Source organism: Vicia villosa, linkage group LG1 (genome assembly GCF_029867415.1).
Source record: "Vicia villosa cultivar HV-30 ecotype Madison, WI linkage group LG1, Vvil1.0, whole genome shotgun sequence".
Taxonomy (NCBI): Eukaryota; Viridiplantae; Streptophyta; class Magnoliopsida; order Fabales; family Fabaceae; genus Vicia; species Vicia villosa.
In genome coordinates, this window is record NC_081180.1 from 75,801,964 (window position 1) to 75,809,758 (window position 7,795).

General features: G+C 25.1%; 1 long non-coding RNA gene across 3 annotated transcripts; it reads left to right on the top strand.

Moving 5' to 3' along the window:
• The first annotated feature begins 1,909 nt into the window (after window positions 1-1,909).
• Window positions 1,910-4,731, top strand: LOC131609896 (uncharacterized). 3 transcript variants are annotated; one of them, XR_009286355.1, is made up of 6 exons: window positions 1,910-2,148; window positions 2,349-2,384; window positions 2,455-2,725; window positions 3,263-3,673; window positions 3,950-4,005; window positions 4,146-4,731. It is a non-coding gene; the product is annotated as an uncharacterized LOC131609896 (long non-coding RNA). The 3 variants fall into 3 exon arrangements; XR_009286354.1 differs by having other exon boundaries at window positions 1,911-2,148; window positions 3,950-4,731; XR_009286353.1 differs by lacking the exons at window positions 3,950-4,005; window positions 4,146-4,731 and having other exon boundaries at window positions 1,913-2,148; window positions 3,263-3,941.
• The last annotated feature ends 3,064 nt before the right edge of the window (window positions 4,732-7,795 follow it).

The following is a 7,795-nucleotide window of genomic DNA, read 5'->3' on the forward strand; positions in this document are numbered from 1 at the left end:
ACAAATAAATATTTATTTGACTTATGTAAAAGATGATTTTGATTCTGTTAAGTTTTTAAAATCCAAATTCACCAATTTTTTTAATATAAAATAATAAATAAATATGTAAAGACTTTCTTAAGTGTGAGTGGTTAAAGTTCCACATTATCTAAGAATGAGTGTAATGTTAAATATATAAGAGAGATGACCTATTTACCTAACACTTTAAAATTTTGAGTTAAGATGTGGTGTCTTCCTCTTTTGTTATCGTGGAGCATTGGTCCTATTGATTGTGCCATTTTGTCACCATTTGCAACACTTGTAATTGGATTAGTTTGTATTAATTTATTTTGTTTAGTAGTACGAATTAAAGTATTAAAAAATTGTTGATAAAATTGTTGTTTTTAAAAATAGCCTACTTAAAAAAAAACAAAATTGTTCTATATTAAAAGATATCATATTTAACTTATGCTCTATGAACGCATCTTAAAAACTCGCATATAAAAATTTGTATTAAAAACAATAAATAAATAAACATATTATACATTATATATTTTTAATAAAATAATATCAAATTCTCTGTTTAATTTTTAACATGTTATTCGCCATCATTTTATTTGACGAGACTCTTTAAAGAAAATTCTAAATATAAAATATGTTAATTTTTTTAAATAGTGAAGATTTGAGATTTTTTTATTTTTATATTATTTTATAAAAACTGAAATTATTTCTATTTTAAAATATTTGTAATTACATATTATTTTAATGCACATATTATTTATCTATAAAAAATAATTAATGCTGATGAGAATAAAATAAAATTAATGATATACAAATAATTTAAAAATTTCAGTCTGATTTGATGTGATACATTATCATTGTTAAAAGTGTAAAATTAATTTATAGTATATCTCTTTTCTCTTCCACAAAGAGTTTAAGAGATATACTGAAATATTAAAAGTTTTATATTGTTTTAATTAAAATATTATTCTTTCATATCAAACAAATAATTTAAAATTTTTAATTTAATTAACCTAATTTAACAGAATACTTAATGTTAAAATTATAAAATTAATTTACCCAATGAAATGATCTCTTTTCTCTTACACAAAACAAAAGAATATAATTTGGAACTACAATTTATTTCAGAATTTAAAACAAGGCCAATTGAGGTTGGTTTTGAATTGAATTCAGAAAGAAAAAAAAAACACGTGACACACATGCAATGCAATAAAACAATATTATTTGTTTAAATTTAATAATAATAATAACTACCATGTCGTGCAAGGCATGCAATGCACGAGTACTACTTCTATAAATATTTTTTTAATCTAACTTAATACGATTAATATTTAACATAATCTTTTTATAGAAATAAATTCTATAAACATAATCAATTATCCTCTAAATATAATCAAGATACTATACAAACAAAACAATACTCTAAAACTTTTTGATAAAGTTTAAAATTTCATATACAAACACAATAATATATTATAGGCCTACTATTAATGCGCAAATTAAAAACAAATTCTAATTAATTTTATACTCATTTTGTCTTTTCATTATATTCTAATAAATTTGTAAATAAATTATAAATATATATAAAAATTTGAAGAGAATGTTGTATTAATATCTAAAAACTTCAAATACATTTATTTATATATATAAATTACTGCAAATATTAAAAAATCTATAAATATAAAAAGTGGATGAACATAAAGAGTAGTTAAAACAGATGTGATTAACTAACTATTACTAATCTATCATATAAGAAAATTAAGTGTTCTTAAAAACCCCTAATTACCCTTCTTATTCCTTAATCACCCACGTGGCAAGCTTTACCATTAAGCATTCTATTTGATTGTTTTAAAACTCATAATTCCAATAACTTCCAATTAATAAATTTATTATTTTCAAATAATAAATAAATATATCATATAAGAAAATGGGTCCTTTCCACTCCTAAATCGTATCTCCACTATCAATGGCGGTTATGAAATTGAAATCTTCCGCCTCCATTTTCCTAAACCACCATTCTCACTATTCCGCAACCCATTTAGGTGAATTGGTTTCTGATTTTCATTCTCGTGATTTTGCTATGGTTTTAGGTCCAAATTCAGAGAGACTTCCAAGAAGGAGAATCCTAACAACAAGTCTGTCGCTGTGGTGAGTTTTAGGTGTAGTTTTCCTTATTCCACAATCAGTAACTGTTTCATCACCCATTAATCTCTCTAGCACATCTTCTCATTCTGCTTTCTCTTTCATTCGTCTTCTCACTTCCAATGAATTGGACTTCTGATTTCTTCGTCTTCTCTCTCTTTCGGACAAGTTCGATTTGGTTTTTGAATTAGATTTTGTTGTTTCAGGTTTGGTGACACTGCTAGTGTTCAAATCCACCAAGGGTGAGAATCACAGTTCTGTTACTTTGGTGTTTTCTATAATATTTGTTTTAATTTGATTTGTTTGTCTCAGGCTCACTTAAGGTGCTATGTGGTTATGACATAGTGGAATTTATGTGTGCTATGGAGTTGGTGGTTTCTTAAGCAGCATTTTCGATCATTGTTGTGGATTATGTGACAGAAAACAATGGACAAAGCTATGAAATCAAATAGACATAAGCGATAATCTGAGAAATCGGTTTACAAAACGCTTTGATATTTGCAAGCGATAATCTGCTATCAACAACAACCAAATCTGATTTTTGTGTATTGTTTTATCGTTGAAGGCCTCCAACTTATGGAAGGTAATTTTCTTTTTCAATTTTAGAATCTTGCATTTTCAATTTACTTTTGGATGTTTAGGGATAAATTTATGGTTTTTTATTTTATGGGTTTGGATGAAGAATCGTCAAAGTTGTTCAAGATGTGAACTTTTTATTAGGGTTCTCTTCCTTAGTAGAAAAAATGTTGATTTTTTAAGGATTGTGTTGTGATATTTGATGGTTTGGTTGAGGGGTTCAACCGAATAAAAAGCTTAGTTTTGAAGGCTTCAACAAACAATTGCTTCTTGAAATGTCACTTGAGGTACATTTGAGTTTAATACTTACAAAATAATAGTGAATGATGTATGGTTGTAGAAAAACCAGTAAGTTGTACTATAAATATATGTAATTCTTCATAAGTGCTTATTCTGATGTGGTTGAGAGAAAAAAATCAGTAAGTTATTTTTTTATGCCAATATTGCTTTATCAAACATGTTACAGTGGTGAAAGAGAGGAAAAAATATTTGTTTGTTTCGTAGATAATGATTATATTAACTATTTTTCATATTGGATATGTAGGTACTCGCCAAGGAGTGATTGTCTTAAATATGGAGGATGGTACACTACATTTCCAAGCTGATTTCTTGTGGAATAGTGAGATATTTTATTCTGCACCAGGGTTATGGTAAGGCGTACTTCTCAGCAACCTCAGCTCATGCACTGCAGATGGCAATGCCGTGGCTTGAGGTTTTTTATTCTATAATATTTTGTGCTTTTTAATAATAAGATAAGATTTTTATCTTATATTATATAGGATTTAGAGTTTGTGCAATTTCACCCAACCGTTATATATGGAGCAGGTTGCCTTATAACAGAAGTTGAGGATGCATCTGATCTGATGAAAAGATTGTCCGATAAGAATAGGAGTTTCATGGAAAAGAAACTCAATAAACTTCAAGAGAGATGGAGTTATTTGGACCTCAAATAGTGGTTAGCAACTATGGTGAATATACAGATGAGATCATGAATATCGTTGGATTTTATGTTTTTAGGAATTAAATTTATAGATATAAGTTAGTCCAATCAATCATTTCAATTTGGAATATTCTTCAACTTTTAACTCTTTATAGGAATCACAATCATTGTTGGTTAATGGTATTTTTTATTCAAAACTTTGTATTAAATATGATGTTTAAATGCTATTTTTATTCAAAACTTTCTGAGTTAATGTATTGAATATGATGTTTAAATACTTTGTTTTTACAGGAGACTACGAGGTTGTCATTTACTGTCGGCCGTAATATATATTGGTTTTAGAAAATGTATGTCAAATCTTATTATCACTTCTGTTTCATCATACTGGTTTTTTCTTTTTGTTGATTTGAGACAGGGTAATATTATTTAGAATTGATTGAAGAATATGAGTTTAACTGGCTATGTTTCTGGAAAAAATTGATGACAGGCAATGGCTGATATTGAAAAGGCCATTATGGAAGATTGGAAGCTTTAGATAAACACTTAACAAATAGATTGTGTTAAGTGTTTATGTTTTTTAAAAAAAATACACGGTTAGTCTAATGTAAATTTGTATTGACTTAACCCCAAGATGGTTTTTTCAAAAAAAAATCACACGGTTAGTCTAATGTAAATTTATATTCTTAATCCCAAGATGGTTTTTTTCTTTTATCGTGCTATGATTACATGCCGGGAAGTGATTAGAGCAAATAAATCTAATGTAAATTTGTATTGACTTAATCCAAGATGGTTTTTTTAAAAAAAAAATCACACGGTCTGTCTAATGTAAATTTATATTCTTAATCCCAAGATGGTTTTTTTCCTCTATCGTGCTATGATTACATGCCTTTCCTCTATCGTGCTATGATTACATGCCGGGAGGAGATTAGAGCAAATAAATCTCATATAATGGGTCCTATTTCATAGGGTCCTAGAGCAAATAAATCTCATATAATGGTATTTTTGGAATAATTTCATAGGATCCTATTTAAAGAGTAAAACTTTATTTTTGGAATAATTTCAACCGATAAACGACAATATTATTTCAGTTTTTAACAAAGTTATTGTAATAATTTATCTTTCCAAATTTAGTATAATAAATTAGGTTAATTACTAGCCATTTTTTATGAGGATTTTAATTAAAAAATTCGAATTGTTTATAATAATTATTAATAACTATATTAATATAGTTTTTATGATGTCATCATAATTAATAATAAGAATTAATTATTTATTATTTAACTTGAATTTTGTTAATTTATTGTCTATTATTTGATTTTAGTTGATTTCATTGAATGAGTGATTAAAATTAGTAGGATGATTTATAAAAATAATTTTGTATAAAGAAATTATTAAACGAGGGAATTTCAAGTAGAATTGATTCTACATTTTTATATTTTTTTAATTCTAATCATTTAAGTGCAATATTAACTTATCAAAATGTTCAAAAAAAACTTTTTACTCCAAAATAAAACTTTATTTTTCTATTCAAATATTTTATTTTTAATCTATTCTATATATAAAATATAAATTTTAATTCAGAATAATATATTTTTTAAATTATGTTATTTGTATAATCTTAAGATTTATAAAAATAAAAAGCAACAGTTTCAAAATAAATAAACTTATCTAAATTAAAGGTATGATACACCTCAAATTTATCATTTTTACATTTACCATCTATTTTGTTATTAAAAAAGTTAAAAAAAAACTATTTATTATAATATGTATGATAATTTTTTCTATTATCAAATATAATATATCATCTAAAATTATAAATAATTTAAGATAAAATAAATTGTATTAAATTTTATTTTATGATAAATAAAAATGTAACAAAAATATTTTATTCATTGAATCGTATTTATGTTATAATATATATAGTAAGTTACTAATTAAAATTTATATAATTAAATCAATAATCATAAAATCTTCTTTTGATATAAAACGATCATACAATATAATGGAATAAACCAACTTTAATATAAATACTAATAGAATAAGACAAAAAATAATACAGGTGAAATAATGTATTATTTTAATTTCGAAAGATAATGTATTATAAAATAAATTGGTAAGATTATAAAGTATATTATTGTGATCTAGAACAAATACATAAGTAATGCATGAATTAAATAGTATCAAAATTGTATGAGAATAAGAAGTAATTTTAATTATTTTATGATCACAAAAATAAACTAATATATAATTATTGATTCAAACATGAAAATAATATGTATTTAAAAGTTTAATAAATTTTATTCTCTTCAAATATAAAAAATTTATGCCGCGAGAAAAATAAAGTTATTGATCAAAAAAATTAAATAATAACGGAAACAAATTTACTATTGACTCAATAATAACGGGAAAATAAAGTTATTTATCAAAAAAGTGAAAAAAAAGGAACAAATTTACTATTTATTCAATTATTTTTTAAAATAATAAGAAATAAAAAATAATATTTATATAGGAAAAAATAATATTATTAAATCAAATATTTTTGGAAAAATTATAGGCAACAGTTTTATAGGTTTTAAAAACATATGCGCATAACGCACCAATACTTGTACAAATGCACGGATATCCATATTTAGGATGGCAAAATGGGTCGGGCTCCCCGCCTTATGCCCCTAAAAAATATGGGGCAGACAAGCCCGCCAAATGAAAATAGGCAAAGAAATCTAGGCCGCTCTGCCAAGGTGAGGGGTTGGCGGGCGATGGGCTTGCCCACCTATTTTTTACTTATTTTTCTTATTTTTTAATAGATTAATTGCCTTTTTTATATTTCGATTAGATTTTTTACTTATTTTTTAGAATAATTTTCTATAAAATATTATTTTAATAAATTTCACTTAAAATATATTGTATTATTCACAAATAAATGTATAAAATAAAACTATCAAGAGTTGTTATTACTATAATTAACTAAAAAAGGGTGGACTTAAGTAGGGACGGACTTAACGGATAGGCTAGGTGTGTTTTGAAAGGCGACAAGCTTTGGTTGGACAAGCATTAGCGGGCAGCGGGCTTTGGCGGGGCGGGTATAGGTGGACAGAAGGCCCAAAATCTCAACTTAATCCGCCATTTTTTTGACGGGTATGCGAGCCGGCCCAGCGGACCACAACCTATTTTGCCACCCCTATTCATACTAGAATCCGTCCGAACAATTAAAGAAATTTAAAGTAAATATATTTTAAATAATGTATGAATCTGAACACAGCCAAAACGTATTTATTTATGTTATTAATATTTATTTATATAATTAAAATAATATTTTTAAATACTATGTTATTAGTTGATATTTATAAAATTAAATGATTGCATAAATATTATTATAAATAATGTCAAAACAAATTTAATATTTCCATACGGAAAAATATACGGTTGATCAAAATATTTGTATACATGGAAAAACTATATTTATGCTTCAAATATAAGTAAAAATATATTTTTTTTAAATAATAAATTTTTTTAGTTAACTAATTTTGTCTTTCTGGTTTTTCATTCTTATTATATTTTAGAAACATATGCGCGTAATGCACCAGTATCCGTACGAATGCACGGGTGTTCAGATCAGAATTTGTATGAACCCACGAGTTATTATATTTTTTGTACTATTTTATATATATATATATATATATATATATATATATATATATATATATATATATATATATAATCCAAACACAAGAAAAATGTAGTGTTTTTTAATTATTTATGTTACTAATATTTTTATTTTAAAATTAGGTACACTTTAAGATACATTATATTTTAAGATAATATTAAAAAAGTTAAAATATACATTATTGTAAAATAACTTTGCTTTTATTAAAAAAATATGTCTTTTTTTTAAAATTAAAATTTTTTTTAAATAATTTTGTTTTTCTCATTTATATTTTGAAAACAAAATCGTATATGTACCACACACCAGTACCCGTGCAAACGCACGGGTATCCCGCTAGTTTTTAAGGAAAAAGGAGATAAGCGTAGTATCTGTATACCCATTAATTAAGGCAACGATAGTGGGCAACATTATCACAAACATTTTTAATACAAACATTATTGACGTTCACAACACTCCACCCATCCTTTTTTTTC